At 41.4% G+C, this 22,645-nt stretch overlaps 1 protein-coding gene across 1 annotated transcript in view; it reads right to left on the bottom strand.

The window, feature by feature from the left end:
* The window catches only part of DNMT3A (DNA methyltransferase 3 alpha), a 502,482-nt gene extending 480,689 nt beyond the window's left edge, over positions 1-21,793 (bottom strand). The window contains exon 1 of the mRNA XM_029596281.1: positions 21,722-21,793. The gene's annotated coding sequence lies outside the window, so the exon portion shown is untranslated. The remainder of the gene's footprint in view (positions 1-21,721) is intronic.
* Positions 21,794-22,645: the final 852 nt, after the last annotated feature.

The following is a 22,645-nucleotide window of genomic DNA, read 5'->3' as shown; positions in this document are numbered from 1 at the left end:
GAAGTATTAAATATATAGCTAACTCCTCTTTCTATAGGATTTGCCAGCAGCCTATATATAACAGATTGCTACTCCGTAGCGGAGACATGATAGATTGCTATCTCAGTAGCGAAGTACAATATACCTATTGTTAGCTCCTCTCTTCAGAAGAGTATCACTGAACAGATTGTTAACTCCTCTTCCCTGGGGAGTTGACCCATACAGATTGCATCTCCTTCCCTTACAGGAGCATCTAACAGCAGTTCGCTACCAGATTACTAATTCCACCCTCCAGGCAGGGTAAGCACTACAGATAGCTAACCCCTCCCCTTCTGGAGGAGCAGATCATGACAGATTGCAAACTCCTCCTTCTTCCAAGAGGAAAGCAGAACAAGATTGCTAACTCCGCCCTCCTGGCAGGGTGAGCGATGACAGATTGCTAACTCCTCCTCTCTGGAGGAGGAGAGCGTAACAGATTGCTAACTCCCTAGCAAGAACCGTAATAGTTCACTTCAAGCCGGAGGTTGTTGCTGCTGTGGAAGTAGAGGCAGAATCTTGTACTTCTGAAACTGCCGGAAGAGATGTGTTTGAAATTACAATCTTTGAAAAGCATAGTAGGGCTGCCGTGTACTGTTGCTCTGAGACACTAGAGAGGAACTGGAATACCACGTGGTGTTCCTCAATTTGACCAATCATTTCTCTGAGTTTGCCCTCTAAGAGATAATCTCCTAGGCAGAGGGCGTCTGCTAGTGGGTGGTAGTCTTCATCAGACAAACTACTGGCTCTCAATCAAGCCATCCAGTTTGCTCGATTGAGGCTGAAGAGAAGCGGGCCAAAGTATTGAACACTTCATAAATGGAACGAAGATGGCGTACACATTTTTCCACATTCAAGAGTTGCTGAGGGTATGCAGAACCACTATCATCTGAGGGAGGAGGGGCTTCAATTTTTCTATACAAATCATGCAAGTATTGAACCATGTAGAACGTTTAAGCAGAAATACATGCATTAAGCATGGGGCTCTGAAATACCTTTTAGCCAAAATTTTCCAGTATCTTGGGATCCTTCCCTAGTGGAGTATTAGACACACGTCTTGTTTTCTTTGCTCCTTTAAGAGTAGATTCCACTACAACTGATCGGTGAGGTAATTGTACTATTCCAAAGCCTGGGCATTTTCTACTCTATACTTGAGGTCTAATTTCCTTGCTGCTGGGGTGCAGGAAATTGGATTCGCTCACATCCTTGTTTGCACACTTGAAAAAATCATGGATTATAATAGCTGCAGGCTTTGCTAAGGTCTCCAAAATCTAGAAAAAGCCAAAGATTTTTGGGCAAGGATCCTTGTACTTAAGAGCATTAACCCCAAGCACAGTGCCCAACTTGACCAGAAATCTGGAGTAAGGTAGAGATGCGTGTTCTGGAGGTTCAGGTAGGAGGTCAAAAGGTATTCTATAATGTCCCTCATCTCTGGTCTGAAGCACCTCAGATTTAGCCTCTGACATCATGCTGCATCCAAGGAGCATGGCTAAACTTCCTGCAGCTCTTGAGCCTTTTTATAGGTCCTGTTAGCAGGACTTCTTGTGACATGCTCAGATGACATCTCATCCTGCCTTGTATAAAGGGAGGCTCAGAACTACTACCCAGTACCTTTACAACAGGTCCCCTGTGGTTTCCTATTCCACTCTCCATTGCCCTCTTCTGCCCTGGTGCTTGTTCCTGTGTTTGTCTCACCCTTGGACCAGTCTCCATTCTTGCTCAGCTTGGCCAGCTGTCTAGCCTCTGTCACCACCTTTGAATCATGACAGAAAAGTCCTGCTGGCCACCAGAACCCGAGGGCTCAACCCAAGGGGGAAGTGATCGGCTAGGCAGAAGATCTACTCCAGGGGTGCGTCAGCACCCCTGGAGTAGATCTATTTTGTGCTTGCACAAGCTAAGTTTGTGCTTCCTAACAGCGGCACAAGGGTTCACCACCCCCTAGTGTCATATATTCTCAAACCTTCTTTAAAGCCAAGATGGAAAAGAACACTAATCCTAAACCCAGTGATAAAGAAGATAACTGAGGCAGGATCCTTGATCAGCTTGCAGGGGTGTACTTCTGGCGCACATCCTCTGACTAGCTGGATTCTGCTGCAAGCGAATGTTGGGGACTAGAACCACCTTGCTGGGGTTGTGATGGAGTATCTGTTCAATCTGTGGATACTGGAACTCCTTCTTGAAGGAGTATATCTGATGTCTTGGAATGGAGCAATTAAAGTGTACCTTCTTTATTCTTAGCCACTAGAAAGGTAAAAAAAAAAAGTCTTCACCAGCTTTGCCTCTTTATCCACTGGCTGATATGCTCTCTGGCCAGGCACAGGAAAAGGAACATCATCTTCACATACCAGTATGGAATCTCCTTGTCCATCTTCTAGGCTCTACAAAATTTATACTGGCAGCCAATTAGATGTGAGAGGTACCAGGGAAGAGACAGGATCTGGCGTCTCCAGGCAGAGGCCTTGTGCCAGTAACCTCAAGAATGGAGGGGGTAAATGAATCATATACCTTTCTGCCCTGAGAAGGTTCCCATATACATGTTAGCAGTCGGTGCACAAGCAAATAGCTGTGTCAGAAGCAATGCAACCAGATGTATCAATGATGAAGTAATATGCTCCAGTGCTTGAGGCATCGAGGTTTGATGCATTTCAGTGATGGGGCTCCACATGTTGAGTGCGTTGAAGTCATGCATTGAAAGAGCCTATGCACCACAGCCATACTGATGGTGCAGAGAGTCAATGCACTGGAGAATGGTACATCAGCCACATCAATGGCACTAAGACAATACTTTTTTGGCACTGGTTGTACTGTCCACTCTGAAAAGTGGCACGTCTTTTTCTTAGTCACGCCCAGTGCCTTCTTCTATTTGCTCAACCCTAAAGACTCAGCTTATCCCCCCTCCCCCCCAAGAGGGAACAAGGAGCTACTGGGATCCAGATGGGGAGCCAGACAAGGTACTGCTCCGGGAAGTAGACTGACCGCAGCTCTTGAAAGACTTGGGCAGTTCCTCCATTTTCCAGGCCCTGGACTTTTGGGAGTGTGGGGACATCCAGCTGCAGTGGTAATGATTTGCCTGGTCATGGTTTGGTCTGGAGCAGCAATAAACAGATGTCGTATCCATGTGTAATGGACATCTTCCTACCACATACATAGTCTTTGAAGCTACTCACGATGAGCTTCTTGGAGCCATACATCTCGTGAAGAAAGAATGGTGGGTTTTTTTTAGTAGCACTGAAAAATGCTATTTGGGGAGCTGCCAAGGCAGCAAGGCAACATAGAATAGAAAAAATGTTAAGAATCAGAATATTAAAGAAAAAAGAGATAGGATACACATCCATGCTGGGATGAAAAAAGGCTGCAGGGGACTCACGAGGCAACATCTGTGCAAGAATTCCAGTGCATGGGCAGTGAAGCAAAGCTCTGAGAGTTTGGAGACAGGGGTCCATTTGGCGTCAGATGGTGTCACCCCCACATGTCATGGCTAATTAAGCCCTGCAGTCAATGGTAAATTTGTGTTTGATTTAGATTTTTGGTGGGTTTAGGTCATAGGTATGCCTCTGTATCGCTCCATAGTGAGACCGCACCTTGAATACTGTGTACAATTCTGGTCGCCGCATCTCAAAAAAGATATAGTTGCGATGGAGAAGGTACAGAGAAGGGCAACCAAAATGATAAAGGCGATGGAACAGCTCCCCTATGAGGAAAGGCTGAAGAGGTTAGGGCTGTTCAGCTTGGAGAAGAGACAGCTGAGGTGGGATATGATAGAGGTCTTTAAAATAATGAGAGGTCTTGAATGAGAAGATGTGAATCGGTTATTTACACTTTCAGATAATGGAAGGACTAGGGGGCATTCCATGAAGTTAGCAAGTAGCACATTTAAGATTAATCGGAGAAAATTCTTTTTCACTCAACGCACAATTAAGCTATGGAATTTGTTGCCAGAGGATGTGGTTAGTGCAGTTAGTGTTGCTGGGTTCAAAAAAGGTTTGGATAAGTTCTTGGAGGAGAAGTCCATTAATGGCTATTAATCAAGTTTACTTAGGGAATAGCCCCTGCTATTAATTGCATCAGTAATATGGGATCTTCTTAGTGTTTGGGTAATTGCCAGGTTCTTGTGGCCTGGTTTGGCTTCTGTTGGAAACAGGATGCTGGGCTTGATGGACCCTTGGTCTGACCCAGCATGGCAATTTCTTATGTTATGTATAAAATCAGCAAAGCACAGTGAATAGTCAGACAGAAGACTTAAATAGGAACCTCCTGTGCCCCAACATTAAACCACCCTGAACTTATGCTAATCTAACCACGTTGTTATGTGTGCTACCACTATTCAAAAGCATTATAATTATAAATGTATCATATTATTACCTGAGAAAATCTGTACTACTTATTTTTCCTGGACAGTATTTTCATGATCCAGGATAACAAATCAGGAAAACACCATCTATCTGCTTTGGTAATACCCAGATAAATGGGCAAGGATTTCAACTGCAATCATAAGTTGCAATTTTCTATCCTCTCTGTTCTAAAGTGCACATGGCAAGAAGTGTAATCACTCTATAGCTATACAAATGTCTAGCTAAAGAAGAACTGTGATCAGCTCTGACTGTAATCACCTGTGCTGTTATAGGAAATGACCTATATAGTCAAAGTATTTTCTTTTTTCTATATTTTATGTAACAATTTACCAGTAATATAGACAGATAACCATTTTGTGCACACCTATAATGGCCAAAGTGATCACAATCCTAAACCTTACCCATCAACTGCTAAAATTAGGTGAATTATAAAGTCTGCATACATTAAGGGGCTTACAGGCCGATACAGTACAGTGCGCTCTGGCGGAGCGCACTGTTAACCCACGATTGGACGCTTTAGCTTTACCCCTTATTCAGTAAGGGGTAATAGCGCGTCCAAAACACGCGGCCAACCCCCCCGAACCAAATAGCGCCCGCAACATGCAAATGCATGTTGATGGCCCTATTAAGTATTCCCACGCGATACAGAAAGTAAAATGTGCAGCCAAGCCACACATTTTACTTTCAGAAATTAGCGCCTACCCAAATGTAGGCGCTAATTTCTCCGGGCACCAGGAAAGTGCACAGAAAAGCAGTAAAAACTGCTTTTCTGTGCACTCTCTGACTTATTATCATGGCGATATTAAGTCAGAGGTCCCGAAAGATTAAAAAGAAGTTAAAATAAATGTTGAAATAGGCTTGCGGCTTGAAAACCGGATGCTCAATTTTGCCAGCGTCCGGTTTCTGAACCCATGGCTGTCAGCGGGCTCGAGAACAGACGCCAGCAAAATTGAGCGTCGGCTGTCAATTCCGCTGACAGCTGCCGCTCCTGCCAAAAAAGAGGCGCTAGGGACGCGCTAGTGTCCCTAGCGCCTCTTTTTACCGCCGGCCCTAATTTTAATAGATTAAAATACTGTATCGCACGCACAGGAGAGTGGCCTGTGTGCGCACTCGCCCGCTCTCCCGCTCTTCCACAATTTTACTGTATCGGCCCGTTAGTTGTTTATTTTAGAGGATCATTCTTTCCCCCAACTCTTTTTTTCTCTCTTTATACACCCCCCATTCCAGACATGCCGATGTGATTAATGAAACCTCACCAGCCCCAAGAAATAGATTGAAACCTCAAGACTATCTTTTAACGCTACTCTTAAGGATAGTAGGGATGACTGTAATAGCAGCAGCTGTCTTTCCTCCCTCTCCATGCTTGAGAATATTACCTCTGTGATTTAGCCAAACCCTGCAAACCTCATTGGGCAGCAAACTCAAATTTGCTGCACTGTAGCACCTAACACTACAACCTGAGCCACAGAGCAAGTGCAAGTCAATCATTTGTGTCCAATTCAGGATCACTATATACTAAACACCATGCGATGAGATGTTCCCAGATATAGAGTAACCTAGTGGTTAGAGCAGCAGGCTGAAAAATAGGGAAGCCAGGGTTCAAATCCTGCTTCTCACTGATGCTGTTGTGACCTTGCGCAAGTCACTTCACTCTCCATTGCCTCAGATACATACTTAGGCCTAGATTTACTGAGCTGCAATAAGGCTTTAACAAGTGAAAAACATTTGTCACATAATATCACATTTTTGTAATAGATACCTACCCCTATTATAATTAGCTGCTTTGCATGCATAAAACTGCCTAACGCATAGGCAATACAATACAAAGTGACAAAGCTGACTTAGATAAATATCAGCCATGTCATGTTATTGCATTTCAAAGAGGTGGAGTTATTTGTTCGAAGGGACATCAGGATGCTAATGCACATCCCGATGTCCCTGGGAGGCCAAAGGCTTCCGTGGCCCAAAAATAACTAAACCTCCCCAAAATGCCCACTCCCTATTGGGGTCTGTGCAGATCCCTGACCCTCCCTCCCAGTTGTAAATCGAGGCTGTGTGAACCGTGAAATTAAAACAAAATAAATATCTGGCATGCAGCGATACCCTGCCCCCCTTCCCAAACCTCTCTCCTTTGCTGAAACCCCCCCCCAAAATCCCCTCTGGTAGTAAGCCTCCCGGTGCTCCCAACCCACCTCTCCCCCAGAACCCCCTTCCATAAAAATTGGCCCTCCTCTCCCCTTACCTCAAAAACAGACCTTGGTGTTCTAGGATAGCCCCAGAACTCCACCCTATCCCCTGAATGCCCCTTGATCCAAAACGGTTGACTCCATATTCCAAAATGGTGCCAACCTGCCATTACCCCATGTTATGAATGTCTGTAAGAAGGTATGGCTTCCAGAGCTGAATACAGTAATTGAAATAGGGTTTTACTAGTGGCCTATACAATGGCGATATATTACCCACTTTTTCCTGTTGGTGACAGCTCTCCTTATACACACCCAAGTACACTGTTTGCTTTCCCTTCAGTACCCTTCATACTATTTGAAAAGGTAAATAATTGTCCCTCATGTCTCACTAACTCACTCATGATTTTATAAACCTCTATAAGAAAATGCCATACCGGGTCAAACCAAGGGTCCATCAAGCCCAGCATCCTGTCTCCAACAGTGGCCAATCCAGGCCATTTGAACCTGGCAAGTACCCAAAAGTCTATCCCATGCCACTGTTGCTAATAATAGCAGTGGCTAGTCTGTAAGTCATATCCCCTGAAAGTTATCTCCTTCAAGATGAAGAGCCCTAATCCAGTGGTCCCCAAACCTGTCCTGGAGGGCCACCAGCCAGTTGGGTTTTTGGGATATCCTCAATGAATATGCATGAGAGAAAATTTGCATGCACTGCCTCCATAACATGCAAATTTTCTCTCATGCATATTCATTGCGGACATCCCAAAAACCCGACTGGCTGGTGGCCCTCCAGGACAGGTTTGGGGACCACTGCCCTAATCTGTTTAACCTCTCTTCATAAAGAAGCTGTTTTATCCTCCTTTATCATTTTCATTACCCTACTCTCTACCTTTTTAGCCTTTTTTTTTTTTTTTTGAGATGGAGCAACCAGAACTACACACAATACTCAAGCTGTAGTCACACCATGGATCAATCCAGAGACCTTATGATATTCTCTGCATTAGTCTCCATTCCTAACATTCTATTTGTTTGTTGTTTTTTTTTTTACTGCCACCACACTAAGCTGATAAGAGAATGCTTTCTAAAGAAAAACAATTATCTAAACAAAGTCCATTGTTTCAGAAATCTCTAATATTTTTCAGATTAATGAATATTCTAGAACAAGAGGTTATAAGTAGGAAGCGCCAGGTGGGTAGACTCAAGGAGTAACATTAGAAAATATTTGTTCACAGAAAGGGTGGTGATATATGGATACATCACAGTAGGAGATGGGCGTAAAACAATTGAATTCAATTGTAAGGCCTTAGCAAAGGTGGTGTGTTTGATAAAGTGCGGGAGGTGGATTTCAGTACCATGGCCCAGCCTTACTGGCATAGCAATACAAAAAGTACTCATTCATAGTCCAAGGATTTGCAGGAATTCGAGAAGTCTATAAAAGCAACAAAGGATCCTGTAAAGTGGTCTTAGGAGGCAAAGGAGGCAATCAAGACTTAATAGGTCTAAGTGTTGAGATTCTTATGTTTGAATTACAGTAAATACTGATGTTTTTATACTGCTTTTTGGAAGTAGAGTTTTTGTTAACTACCACCCTTTTGTTTCAGTTAACTTTTCCTTTTATTGGAACATTATGCAGTATAAAGACTTATTTTGGGTGACTGTGCAACAGTCCTTCTTGGGCCTATAACCAGCTTGCTACCCCCACATCTGGAAAAACTCAGGATTGCAGTGAGTTTACACAAATTCAGCAACACCCACAGATGTGCCCTTTCTTCTTAAAGGGAAGACCATAAGCAAGGGGGTACACAAAGCCTAGAATAAGCACAGAGGACCCCTAGTTGAAAAGAAGAGACAGAAAAGTCAGAAATCAAATAGGGACAATGGCACTGCATCAGAAACGTAATTATAGTTCTTATTTGCCATGATGTTATATTATTCTATATGAATCTCTACCTAAATCTTGACTGTTAGCCGGAATTAGTGAAAGGAAATTAAATTGTTAAGCTGTGCATATATGTATAAAAAAATTAATATAAATGTGTTACTGACTGCATTGAATTTCCTTTATTGTTTTATGATTAGGATTGCTCTTTTTAGAGAGCTAGTGTAGAACATATAGTTAAGATTATTTTGTTTCTTTTTAATGTTATTTTGCCTGTGGTTATTGGAGTGAGAATTAAATTTTTGTTTTTCTTGTGTCATATTTTCCTTTTTTGTTTCTGAAATATCATGCTGAATTGTTGTTATAAAAATCACATTTAAAAAATTCTGGCTTCTGCTGGACCCTCACCTCACTAAGATCACCTTTTTGTTTTACCTTTTTATAATCTATTCAAGAAGCTCCATACCTACTTTCCAGAATGCACATATACATATACGCATATAAGTGAATCCCCATAAAATACTCCACTCAGGATTCTCTTGCGCCCCCCCCCCCCCCCCCGAAATATCCTGAAAATTTGGAGTGGACAGGACACCCAGCACAAGTTATTAAGGAAATACACACATACACAGACAGACACAGTGATGCCAGAAGCCTACTTTTCTTCCTTCAGACAGTAATATTTCTTCCTTCAGACAGTAATATTAATATATTATGGTTATTATACTCAACGAAGTTAGCATGTTACACTGGAAACCCGTTATATTTGTAAAGCCTGTAGCCGTTTTATGTTCTACTGTTTAACCTGTTATATGTAAAGCCTGTTGCTAATTTATTGTTTCACTGTGAACCGAGGTGATGTATGATTATACGTACCGCGGTATATAAGAATCAATAAATAAATAAATAAATAAATAAAGCTAAAAAGGTTCTCTCTCTTCCTTTTATTGAATGGGCAATTTTCTTCCCTGTTTGGGTCTTTGTTCATCTGTCTTTCCTGCTTCCCTTGATTTTTCCTGATAATCATACCTGTCCACCTCCTCCAATCTTTTCTAATTTTCTAATACTAGTTTTTTTTACCTTCACTACTTCTGCTACTTCCTTAGAGAAACATATTGGTCTCTCTTCTTCCTCGCACTGACTTGCCTTACATCTTTATTAAAATGTATGAATCGCTTAAAATACAATCAAAGCGATGTACAAAAAAACAAGCATAAAATAAAAACTTACAAGACAATAACTCAGAAAACAAACAGCATATCGTACAGATTTGTTGCTTTCTCTTTTCTTTCTTCTATTGCTGCTTGTAGTTCCTCTGTATCTTTCAGATCTTGACTTCCTGGTAAGGTTTCTCCTAGGTAATCACTCATCATTTGGAAGTCAACCCTACTGAGGTTCAAGACTCTTGTCCTAGTCTGAGGTTGATATTGAATCACACTATACAGTGATCACTAGACCAAAGTCTTCTGAGGTCAATGACACTGCCTCCATTTTTCAGTACAAGATATAGTACAGCCTCTCCTTAAGAGGACCCTTCAAATAGTTCCCTGAGGAGTGTCCTATGTAGGTCATGCAGAACTTCTACACTCCTAGCTGAAGCTGCAGCAGGTAGGCTCCAATCCCCATCTCATAGCATGATGTCAACTACAAATACCTCTTCATGTACCATTTTTGTGTCTCACATATTAAAATCTCCCTCTTTTTCTTGTGCAAGAGGTCTATATAGTACTCACATGTAGTTGGAAGTTATCCTAGGTTTATATGGGGCAACATACAACAGTGCAGCTTCTTTTTATATTTCAGTGGTCATTATTATGCCCCTGATGTAAAGAAATACTCCTCCCTTTATTTTCTCTATCCTCTCTCTTCTGAAGAGATTACCACATGGGATGGTTACATCCTGTCAAGGTTGCCACCTCCCAAAACACATTTACTGATAGTCTGATAGATTTTACCTCAGTACCATTTACATAATTAGGCAATGTAGTGGGACATGCAGCCTTCCTTCTCTAGGTCACTCTCTTTTAGTCTGGGTGGTGTGGTGGGACAGGCAGTTGCTTCTTTCTCCCCCCCACTAGGTGGCATGGTAAATTAGAAGCTCCTCTTCAGCTTCTTTTTGGCTGGGCTGGCTGACTGACTGGGCTGGCTCTCTTCACCTCCCCTTGGGAGGCAAAAATAGCAATGGAGCTTCAGCTTCTCTCTCTCTCTTTTTCTTTTTTTATGGGCGATTCGCAACCTTGGTCCCAATCCCAATTTTCAAGACTCTGTGATAGCATTACCACCATGTCATTGGCAAGTGTGACTTGTGTCTCTAAACATCTTGAAGCCATACATGATTCCTTCCAGATTCATTTCACAGCACTGCCACTGTGCCACATATTTACTATCATAGATTTCCCAGAAAATTATTCAGTGAGCAGTGCTGAAGCAGAACAAAATCAGTCTTATGTATCTTCCCCTCCCTTTCGCATCAGGAGCATAGCCAATGCCAGTCAGAACTTGACTCACAGACAGGGAAGCCAAGGCAAGGATAAGAATACAGACTTTACCATGCAACCTTCCAAAGCCAGATCTTATTGAGACGTGGGGAACGGATTACTCCATCTATGCTTGCCATCTCCATGGTTTTGACAGACATATATGGCTATGGGAATTTCTTCAAATTCCAGTTTTAAGCTTAACATTGCTGCCAGCACTCAAAGCACATTCCAGTACATCTTTCAAAGATGTTTCACACTCCCCCTTTATTTTTTGACGAGGGAGCTAAAGTAGGGAAAGAGGATAACATGGCTTAATTTTTCATTTCGCTATTATACTTGGGATGGGCCAAAAAGAGTGAAGAAGTATTTAGCAATTTATTGAGGAGCAGTGGACTCTCAAGCACCTACATATCCAGGGGAACGTCATGAGCTGAAATTTCAGATCTATTTTTGGCTGTCTGTGTGACCTTGAGAAAGTCACTTTATCTCCTAGTCCCCTAATTTAAACAATTGTAATTAGGTAGTACTAATAATATTAATTATTTTCTCCACTCCTCTGGAAGCTGTCCATGCAGCCTGTGCACCAGGAATGTGTTGGCAGGTCACCTACCCCAGAGGTTTGTTTGTTTCTGAAGTGCTACAACAGCAAAGTGTCTGGGATCCTGCTTGGATGGAAAAAGCTATAGAAAGCTAATAATCAATTAGAATTACTGAGACAGAATTTAGAATTTGTCCTGAACTTCCATAAACCATGCAATCAACATCTGAGATCCATGGGGGCACTGATCACAATACTATCAAATGTTCAAAAATGACCCCCCCCCCCCTTTACAAATTTAAGGGGCATACACAACTTAAACACCACTTCCTCTAAGCAAATCCATGTTTTTAAAAAGAGTTTTAAGGACACTCTGCCCTTTATTTATATACACTGGAAAGGAACGTCTTATATAGTATGTACAGCTTTTGACTTTTCAGATGGCAACTCTCTTTCCCCATCGATAACTGGCCACGCTTGCCACCGGCAATGCCCAGAAGTTGTCTGTAGTAATGACACCTTGCAGCTGCCTCCCAGTACCATCAGTACATGAATGCCACAGGCAGGTTTTGGGGCCATTCTATAGCCCACTTTAATTTAAATCTATCACCATTAGCTACTTTAATTCAGAGTTTAGGTTATGGATGTTTATTCTATGTTGTCGACATCTAGATTTTAGCTTCTTATGATTCAAAAAGCTTGAAGACTTTGTCAAATTTTAATCATGCTTATCTGAAGTTGCTAACTGGCACTGTTCGCTTAAACTCAAAGTGAACCCAGATAAGTGAGAGACCGTTTGGTTCTCTAGCAGTAAAAATCCAGACTTGTCTTCACCAGCCACGACAGGAGTGACTATTGAATTAAAGGAAAATGTGACTACATTAGGGTTGAAATTTGATTTTCTTTTCCCCTGTGTTCCACATATTTCTTGTCTTGTTCAGCGTTCCTTTCATTATCTGTGTATTATCTGACAGCTCAGGCCATTTTTTAGATACAGCAGATTTAAAAATCCTAGTCCACACACTAGTCTTAAATCGAGTCGGCTACTGGAATGCTTTGATTCATGGATTACCTGTTTATTCTATTTATTGATTACAATTAATCCAGGTTAATTTTTGGCAAACGGACATTTTAGCATGTGACCCCGCTATTATGGGAGTTCTACTGGCTGCCAGTTGCCTTGTGGATACAGTTCAAGATTCTTTGACGTTTAAAGCCTTGCATAGAAATATGCCACCTTATTTATGTGACGTTGTTCCATACCAGCCTGGTTGTGTTTTACAATCTTCACAATTAGAACTCTTCTCCTAAAGAAATATGGTTACAAAGGACAAGGGAAATGAGCTTTCCATACTTCTACCCTCTTTATGGAACTCACTTCCCTTAACCTTAAGATTAAAAAAGGACTACTTGAAATTTAGAAAAAAGTTTGGAGGCTTGACTAGTTGCAAGAACTTTGTCATAAAACTGTGATCTTTGTATTAATCTTAAAAAACCTTCCTTAATGCTGCATTTGTATTATTTTGCTATTTAGGTGTTTATTTATGGTTTTAGGAAACTTACCTAATTTTACTTATATTTTTAAGAAGCTTATGCTTTTCAGGTTTGTCATGGTTTTGTCATGAGCATATACAGTACGTTCGGAAAGTATGCAGACCCCTTCACCCTTTTCCACATTGTGTTATGTTACAGCCTTATTCTAAAATGGATATTATGCATTTTTCCCTCCTCAATCTACACTCAATACACCATATTGTCAAAGGGAAATTAGGTTTACTCCTCAGTAAAAGGCACATGACAGCCCACTTGGAGTTTGCCAAAAGTCACTTAAAGGATTCTCTGGTCTGATGAAACCAAAACTGAACTCTTTGACCTCATATATGAAGAAAATCAGGTAGTCCTCATCACCTAGCAAATATCATCCCTACTGTGAAGCATGGTGATGGCAGCATCATGCTTTGGTGATGTTTTTCAGCTGCAGGAACTGGGAGGCTAGTCAGGCTCGAGGGAAAGATAAATGGAGCCAAGTACAGAGAGATCGTTGATGAAAACCTGCTCCAGAGCACTCTGGACCTTAGACTGGGGCAACGATTAAACCTTCCAACAGGACAACGACCCTAAGCACACAGTCAAGACAATGCAAGAGTGGCTTCAGGACAAGTCTATGAATGTCTTTGAGTGGCCCAGCCAGAGCCCGAACCTGAACCAGACTTTGCATCTCTGGAGAGACCTGAAAATAGCTGTGCATCAACGCTCCCCATTTAACCTGAAAGAACTTGAAAGGATCTGCAGAGAAGAATGGGAGAAAAATCCCCAAATCCAGGTGTTCCAAGATTGTAGTTTCATACCAAAGACGACTTGAGGCTGTAATCGCTGCAAATTGTGCCTCAATAAAATACTGCATAAAGGGTTTGAATACTTATGTAAATGTGATATTAGAGTTTTTTTAAATTAATCTACACAAATTTCTACAAAACTGATTTTGTTTTGTCTAGATTGAGATGTGTAGATTGAGGAGGGAAAAAAATGCATATTTTAGAATAAGGCTGTAACAAAATGTGGAAAAAGTGAAGGGGTCTGATTACTTTCTGAATGCCCTGTAGTTTGGATAATTGTATTTATGTTTATTTTTTATTTACTTCAAGTTATTTTAAGTATTTTATGTTTATTTTGCTTGTACATCACTTTGATTTGGTGAAAAAAAAGGAACTTAAGAGAATCCAGTAAACTAAACTAGTTCATAAACCAGAGCCTGTATGCAAAAGCCTGTATGCAAAAGTCTTATGAATGTTCATTTAGGATATCCCAAAAATCAGTCTCCATTCACCATCCATTCTTCAAGTCAGCTGTTCTAGAAGTCCTCCTCCCTCAGGGTCCATTCCGTTCCCAGGGAAGATCACTTAATTCAGACCTTTAATATGGATGATATCAGTTTTTAACATGCCTTTTTGGTGTCTCTGAGGCAATAAATGTGCTGAACTAATTCTACTGCAATGTAATCTGCTGAAGCTCAGTCACTTTAGGTTATAAAACAAAACAAAACAAAACATCAGCGCAGCTAAAACCATGAGAGCAAAGGAGGACCAAAGCATCAATAGTGATCCTGCTTCAGAGCTCACATCATCAGACCACTGCCTCTTCTTTCCATTGAGCATTAGAATTCACACAAAAATACTTCCCCCAGCATAATCACCTAAAATTAAGGCTGTGAATTTGTCAAGATGCTTGCAAAAAATGCAGCTGCCATGGCAGTTCAACTTATCTGAGAAAAGTTCAAAAAGGAATATTTTTACTATGTAATAACAGTTTTCTTATCTTAATATATTTGTTCAAATTAATCATGAACAATTAAAGTATATAGTATACACTAACCACACAGACTGGCCTCAGCACTTTTAAGAGGCAAAACTCTCCAGAAGAACATGACTGTGTAAACTGACAAGTACACATACAAGTATTTCTTTATAATATTTACATCTGTAACACTGTTAGCCCTCTCCTACCTGGTGCGATAAAAGCATAAGGGCTCCATTTTATGATTCAAATTATTTTTACTAGCTGCTGCCATCCTGGCCAATCCATGAAATGTAAAGTTTCTGGACCTACTAACAAAATTAATATTTTACTGCAACAAATAGCTAAGTTTCCCTATGTGCATTGTGAGTATATCTGGCAAATGACTCATCTGCTATGATAATTAACCACTTCTAAGCACCCTGATTGCCACTAGTGAGGACAGGATACTGGGCTACGTGGACTTTTCATCTGACCCACTTTTGCAGTGCTTATAAAATGACCTACTTAGTCTCTGCTGCCCAGGGGTGGCTCAAGGCAATCTGCAGCCAGAGGCAAGAGATGAAATGTCGCTCCCCCTTCCTCAAGGAGTGGTGCAGATGAACACACTAAGGGGGTGGAGGGTCCCCCATGGAGGCTGACCCTTTTGTGATTTGTAATGCTGGGGAAGGGGTCAAGGGTTCCCATAGGAGTGGCAGATAATAGTGTCAGCGATAATATTTCCAGGAAGCTATCAACCCTGCCACAGGCCTGGGAACACTATCACCTGCCTCCAACCTTTCCCCAGCATCTTCCCCCTGGGGATGTGGGAGATTAGTGGATGGTGGGATTCTCTGTATGGCACACTCTTAGGGACAGTGCAAGGGTTTTGGATGTCCTTGGTGAAACTTACAGCCTTTCGTCCCCCTTTCCCTCCCCACACAATTAAAAATGATGCATTTTTTTTCATGTTAAAATGTCTTAATTGCTCCCCCAACCTAAAAAGGGAGATTTTATATGGAAAAAAACCCAAAGTATAACCTGGTGAGGTAAAAATATTACTTATCACAACATGTATATTATATTTACATACACTGCAAAAAAAAAAAAAAAAGACACCTGGATCCCATATATTAGACCTATGATAAAAGTGTGCAGGGTGTGGACTTGGCCCACAGAAAGCCATGAAAAAAATTAACTATAATTACAATATAGTAAACCTTCCATACCATACATGCCAGCACTCAAACAGTAACAACCCTACCTATGAAAATGCAATACTGCAAATAGTAAACCAGACCCTAAAACTTCTAATAGGAAAACAGAACAAGGCAGGCTGTTTTAAATCCCCTCACTGAAACGTTAGCAGAATACCTAACCACAGTCACAAATGCAGAACACAGACAGACTCTCACCAAATATACAATAAAGAAACCATGAAGTAGAAATAGAAATGTGCAGACAAAAACTGAACTGGAAATTGCAAGAAGCCAGATTCTGTATGCAATGCAAATACAATCAAGAAATATAAACCATCAATCATACCAATAAAAGGAATGTCAAATCAGCTGATGAATGGACATCATCCAGAATTAAAAACACATACAAAAATGTTTTAAAAATTACCAAACACCAAACTGCATACACATCATATCCAATAATTAAAAATAAAAAGGATTTAAAAACAAAATCCCTACTCTTCATACCTGGAAACTTTAGATTTCCAGTCACACAAAGATTGTCGTAGATTGAAGGAGGGTACACAAATTGTAACCTTACTCACAGGCAGTCATTATCACACACAGAAGCAGTCACTCCCTCACACATACACTTCTCTGGATCTCTCACTTTTCTTTGGCCTCCAGCAGCCCATAGGGCCTCTTCTTCTAGCACGGGGGTTTTCCTGTTGCTGATGGAGAGTGGGAACCTCACCAGCATGATATCATTCCTTGCTGCACTCTCACACACACACAGGAAGTCACATTTTCACACACAGAGGCATTCTCTTACATACAGTCTCATACACACACAGGCACAGGCACTCATGTACACAGGTAGAAACACACACAGGCAGTCACTGTCACACATATGCAGGTGCACTCTTTGTCCGCCGGCTGCAGGGGAAACACTGACCCAGTAGGGCTTCTTCTTTGGCCACTGGCAACAGGGGCAATACCGATAGCTCCATAGGGCCTCATCTTCAGCTTCAGGGGAAACACCAGGGCCTCACAGGGCTTTTTATTCTACTTCAGAGGCCTTCTTAGTACTGGTGGTGAGTGGGAACTCCACCAGCACGTCATCCTGCATCATCACAGGGGCCTCAGTGGCAGGGTGAGGTGGCTGTCACGGTGGTGGTGGTGGTGGTGGGGGGGGGGGGGGGGGGGGGGTTTGACGGTGGTAGTGGAGAGACTTGCTGCCGCTCCCAAAATTTTGCTACCTGAAGAGACCACCTCACCCTACTTCATTATAGAACTGCCCCTGCTCTGCCATACTTAAAGATAAACAAATGCTTACAGTATGAATCTCTTAACATAAGACATAAGATATTAGACCAAAGATCCATCGAGCCCAGTGTCCTGTCTCCAACTGTGGCCAATCTGGGTCACACGTACTTGGCAGATCCCAGTTTCATTCTATTCTTGCTTATTAGTGCTTTGCAATTTTTTTTATAATTATATTTTTAGCTTTTGCCTTTTTATTGATAGAACAAGGCAAATAAAGGAAGGTATTTCCTTGTCCCTAGAGGGCTTACAGTCTAGGAGGATAACTTTCAGACAAATGCATGAGGCTGCATATACCTACGTATAGCCACAAGCAGTTCTATACAAGTATTTTATAACCCACAAGTATGATATACACGTCAAATACACATATCTCTACCCCGCAATATACGTGTGTATATATGCTTATGTGCAAATAAGAGAAATTAGGGAAGCTAACCAAATTGGTAGTGCAGTAATAATGGGAGATTTCAATTACAGGGCATGCTAGAGAGTTAAAGTTCCTGGATGGAATAAATGGCAGTTGTATGGAGCAACTGGTTCAGGAACCAACGAGAGAGGGAGCAATTTTAGATCCGATTCTCAGTGGAGCGCAGGATTTGGTGAGAGAGGTAATGGTGGTGGGGCTGCTTGGCAATAGTGATCATAATATGATCAAATTTGAATTAATGACTGAAAGGGGGACAAGTAAGTAAATCCACAGCTCTAGCGCTAAATTTTCACAAGGGAAACTTTGATAAGATGAACTGAACCAAATCACTGTGAACCTGGAAGATGTAGTAGGCCAGATTGACAAACTAAAGAGTAGCAGATCACCTGGACTGGATGGTATGAATCCTAGGGTTCTGAAGGAACTAAAAAATGAAATTTCAGAACTATTAGTTAACATTTGTAACCTATCATTAAAATCATCCATTGTACCTGAAGACTGGAGGGTGGCCAATGTAAAACAAACGGCAGATGAAATTTAATGTGGACAACTGCAAAGTGATGCATATAGGGAAAAATAACCCTTGCTGTAGTTACACAATATTAGGTTCTAGGTGTCATAGTGGGTAATACATTGAAATAGCCCAGTGTGCTGTGGCAATCAAAAAAGCATACAGAATGTTAGGAATTATTAGGAAGGGAAAGGCAAATAAAATAGAGTATGTCATAATGCCTCAGTATCGCTCCATGGTGAGACTGCACCTTGAATACTGTGTGCAATTCTGGTCACCGCATCTCAAAAAGGATATAGCTGCACTAGAGAAAGTGCACAGAAGGGCGACCAAAATGATAAGGGGCATGGAACGGCTGCCCTATGAGGTAAGGCTAAAGAAGTTAGGGCTGTTCAGTTTGAAGAGACAACTGAGGGGGGATATAATAGAAGTCTACAAAATCATGAAAGGACATGAACAAGTTAATGTAAATCGGTGATTTACTCTCTCAGATAATAAAAGGACCAGGGGGCACTCCATGAAATTAGCAAGTAGTTCATTTAAAACAAATTGAAGGAAATTCTTTCACTCAGAACATAGTTAAGCTCTGGAATTCATTGCCAGAGGATGTGGTTACAGCAGTTAGTGTAACTGGGTTTTAAAAAAAGTTCCTAGAGGAAAAATCCATAAACCGCTATTATGGTAATTAATAAGCAATAGTAGCTTGTGATTTATCTAATATTTGGGTACTTGCCAGGAACTTGTGACTTGCATTGGCCACTGTTGGAAACAGGATACTGGGCTTGATGGACCCTTGGTCTGACCCAGTATGGCATTTCTTATGTTCTTATGTACAGGTAATGCATTGAAATGAAATATCAATGCATTGAACGCATGTACTTTTCCTATTTTAAAAATGTACGCGTTCATATTTTACACACAAAAGTAAAGTAGGAGTCGTAAGTTGGCCAATTTTAAAACATGCATGCAAAAATTAAATTAACCAGTTACCAATTAGTTGACTAGTTTGCCCAGTTCTTCTCCAGATCAAGACTTTCGTGGTTCTTCAGCCTGAACTTCCTCCCCAATCAGTACTACACGATAAACATGTTTAATATCACGCCGGATACTTAGCAGGTGTAAAAATCCACCAGTCAGCAAATGTATGCATACATTTTTTAAATAGCAATTTATGCATGTGTTGACCCTGCCCCAGAACGCCCCAGACCACCCCTTTTTAATGTGCATATATGTGCGCATGAAAGTGAAAATACATGTATATTTTCAACTTCTCTAAAATACAGAATACACGAGTAGAGGCTACTTACACGTATATATAGTAATTGTTATGTATGCAAAGTTTTGAAAATTCAACCCTAAGGATGTAACTGAGGCAAGGGAGGGTGAAGTGACTTGCCCAAGGTCACAAGGAGCAGCAGTGGGATTTGAACCTTGGCTTCCCTAGTTCTCAGTCTACTGCTCTAAGCTACTCCTTTACTAAATGCAAGGTACTCTAGCACCCCAAATCTGAGGAAAACTACAAATTTCATAGCAAATGTGGCAAATTGGGATAGCTTGTGCCAATGCTTTTTTCCATTTGACACCTAATAACAACAAGAGTTTCTTTTGCTTAAAAAAAAAAATAAATGAAATGAAACAACCTATAGAAGAAGCACACTGAGCTACTGTCATGCAGAGGAAGAGTACTTCAGTGTTCCCCTGAATACATCCTATAGAGAACTGGAAATAACGAGTTTCTGCTAACCCAAGAGCTTTATTCTAAGGCTCTCTTAATATGCCATAACAGGTCTCCCGTGCTGGGCAGTTTAAAACCAAGACCTGGCAAAAATAAGAGGCACTTAATCACTGCAGAAATGGCAAGGAGTTTAATGTAAGTTTTAATTTTAATTAATGCTCAGTTTCAAAATTAAAAAATGCATCTTCCTTTTAGCTGAGATGTATGGTATACTTATGATTCCCATGCAGGGCACCAATTGGTGGCTAAGAGAAGTGTAAACAGCACATCTAAGAGGTTTGCCAGGGATCAAAAGGAATCATTAGACTTGGGAATGAACTCATGACTATTCTGATAAAAAAAAAAGCACAACAGATGTCATTCTGAAATGTATCAGGACAATTCCGATCACTTTGATATTTAAACCTTAAAAGCTCAACTTAAAAGTTTCCAGTTGTTAAACAACAACAACAACAAAACAAATCCAGTATAAAATTATTAGACTCCTACTCACCCAAGTATAAGGAGCCAGCACAGCATCCTCAACACATCTATCCACCTGCATTGTATATTTTTAGTGTCACATACTTTTTTCTACCATTCTTTCCATAGCCAGTTTCCCAATGATCTAACTCTAATTTATCCCCATTGAATTACCTTCCTTTTCCTTTCCATGGACAGGGTTTCTTGTGCCTGCTGGAGGTATAACTCCATGGTTACAGCATAGCTTAAGTAAGGACCAGGGCGCACATTCTGAAGGCCTCCATTTGCCAGAAATCAATAAAATAAAATATGGGCCTCATTTATTAAGCATTTTTCCGATAGACACAAAATGGGAGAAAAGCCTTAGTAAATCAGGCCCTGTATGAAAAGCCATCATAACTTTCAACATCTGGGCTGGACAAGAGTGACCAATCACTATAGGTACTGTCACAGGAGGGCTCCAGCTAGCAGCCAGCTCAGCATCCAGACATGTTGCTTAGTAACAAATAAAATAATAAAATAAACAAAACAGGTGTCATACACTCTGACCGCCCTCCCTTCTTGATCCAACACGAACTCTGCAGAGCCAGGTACTACTGCTGCTCTCTAGACTTACAGTGCAGTTTGTTCCTTTCCTGATTTAGCCTGAAACAACAGAGGCCAAAGCCTCACAAACTACTCCCAGTATCCCCCCCCCCCCGCAGCAGCCTTTCTGGCACTACCGCAGGTTGACCAGACACAGTTCAGCGTGCTGGACAGGAGAAAAGCACCTACGCATAACACAAAAAGAAACCCCCCAGCAACCTGACATAGGAACAAACCAGCCAGGGAAGGTGGGGGCGAGAGGAAACATTTCTTCTGATCTCTTAGGCCTCTGCAAAGGCTGAGATTTCAAGTTAAAATATTGTAAATAACAAAAAAAAAATAAAATAAAACTCCTGGAACTGTCTGTCTCAAAGTGTACCAAATTTCATCTTCCCCACTCCAAAACCAATTATTTTGCTTTTTCTTTTTTTAAATAAACTTTTTTCTGTATTTTAAATTTTGGAGCGTTTGAGAGAACGCGAGCAGCTTTGGAAAAGCTCGCCCAGAGGTGCCTCAGAGAGCGCACAGCCGTCTTTCTCTGGGGAAGAGCCAAACAAGCACAGATCTGCCGACTGCTGGGCTTCTATAGCAACTCTAGCTCCCGCTCACCACAAAAAAAAAAAAAAAATTCCTTAGTCAGCACTCTGCATACTCATTCACTCTCTCTCGCTCTGTTTCTCTTTTTCAATGTCTCGCTACACAGTAAACAAAAGCAACCACCATCTTCCCCTCCTCCTCCAGGTAAAAAAAATATTCTAGTAAGGTTAAGGGACATACCCATAAACCCTGGTGCTGCAGGACACGTACAATCCACACAGGTGTTTTCTCACCCCCCCTCTCCCCTTCTCTCTCTCTCTGGATATTGCAGCTTGATTAGGGAGGGGGAGGGGGGGACCTGAAAATGTTCTTTGTCTAGGAACTCGGGCTCACGTGACCCCAGCTGGAATTTCTGGTTGGCTGCGAGGGGAAGGGGAGAGGGTGGGCTTGCACACACACTGGCGAGGCGCCAAGGCTCTTTCTGGCTGCACAGACTGTACATTGGCTGAAAACCTTTTCTCCAAGTCCCTGAGTCTCTTTCTCTGGAGGTAACCAGCAAGCTCCAGACCATCAGGGATAAGCTGAGCCAGTCCTGGTTTTATGCCCCCCGCCCCCCCATACATGGCAAACAGGGAGCTGTTCTGATCTTTTTCTTGATAAAGTAGTATGGTAGCCGTGTTATTCCACTTGAATGCAAGGAAATAAATGTCAACAAGCAAGCAACCTAAAACACTAAGTTAAAAAAATTGAGCACTTCAGTAAAGACTTAAAGGGATTTGATAGAAACAATTCTATTGCCTATCAGCTCTATATCACAGGGGTTTAGGCAGCTCTGGAGTGCTGCAAATAGGTCTGGTTTCAGGATATCCACAATGGATATTCATGAGGTATATTTGCATGCACTGCCTTCACTGTATACAAAAATATAGCTCATGCATACTCATTGTTGATGTCTTGAAAACCAGAGCATGCTTGTAGCATGCCAGGAGTAGAGTTGCCTACCCCTACTTTAAACACATCAGACTTACCCCAGTTCTCACCACCACTGTAATGTAATCTGTGATTCACTTGAATTTTGTAGCAATTACATCTTTTGCTCTGATCTGATCATTCTGAACTCAGTGTGAAAGGGAACACAGTAAAACTGCGTACTGAAATTTGGCG

The sequence above is a fragment of the Rhinatrema bivittatum genome, chromosome 3, assembly GCF_901001135.1.
Source record: "Rhinatrema bivittatum chromosome 3, aRhiBiv1.1, whole genome shotgun sequence".
In the NCBI taxonomy this organism is placed as follows: Eukaryota; Metazoa; Chordata; class Amphibia; order Gymnophiona; family Rhinatrematidae; genus Rhinatrema; species Rhinatrema bivittatum.
Note: the sequence above shows the minus strand (reverse complement) of the source record. Positions and strands in the feature narration are given on the sequence as shown.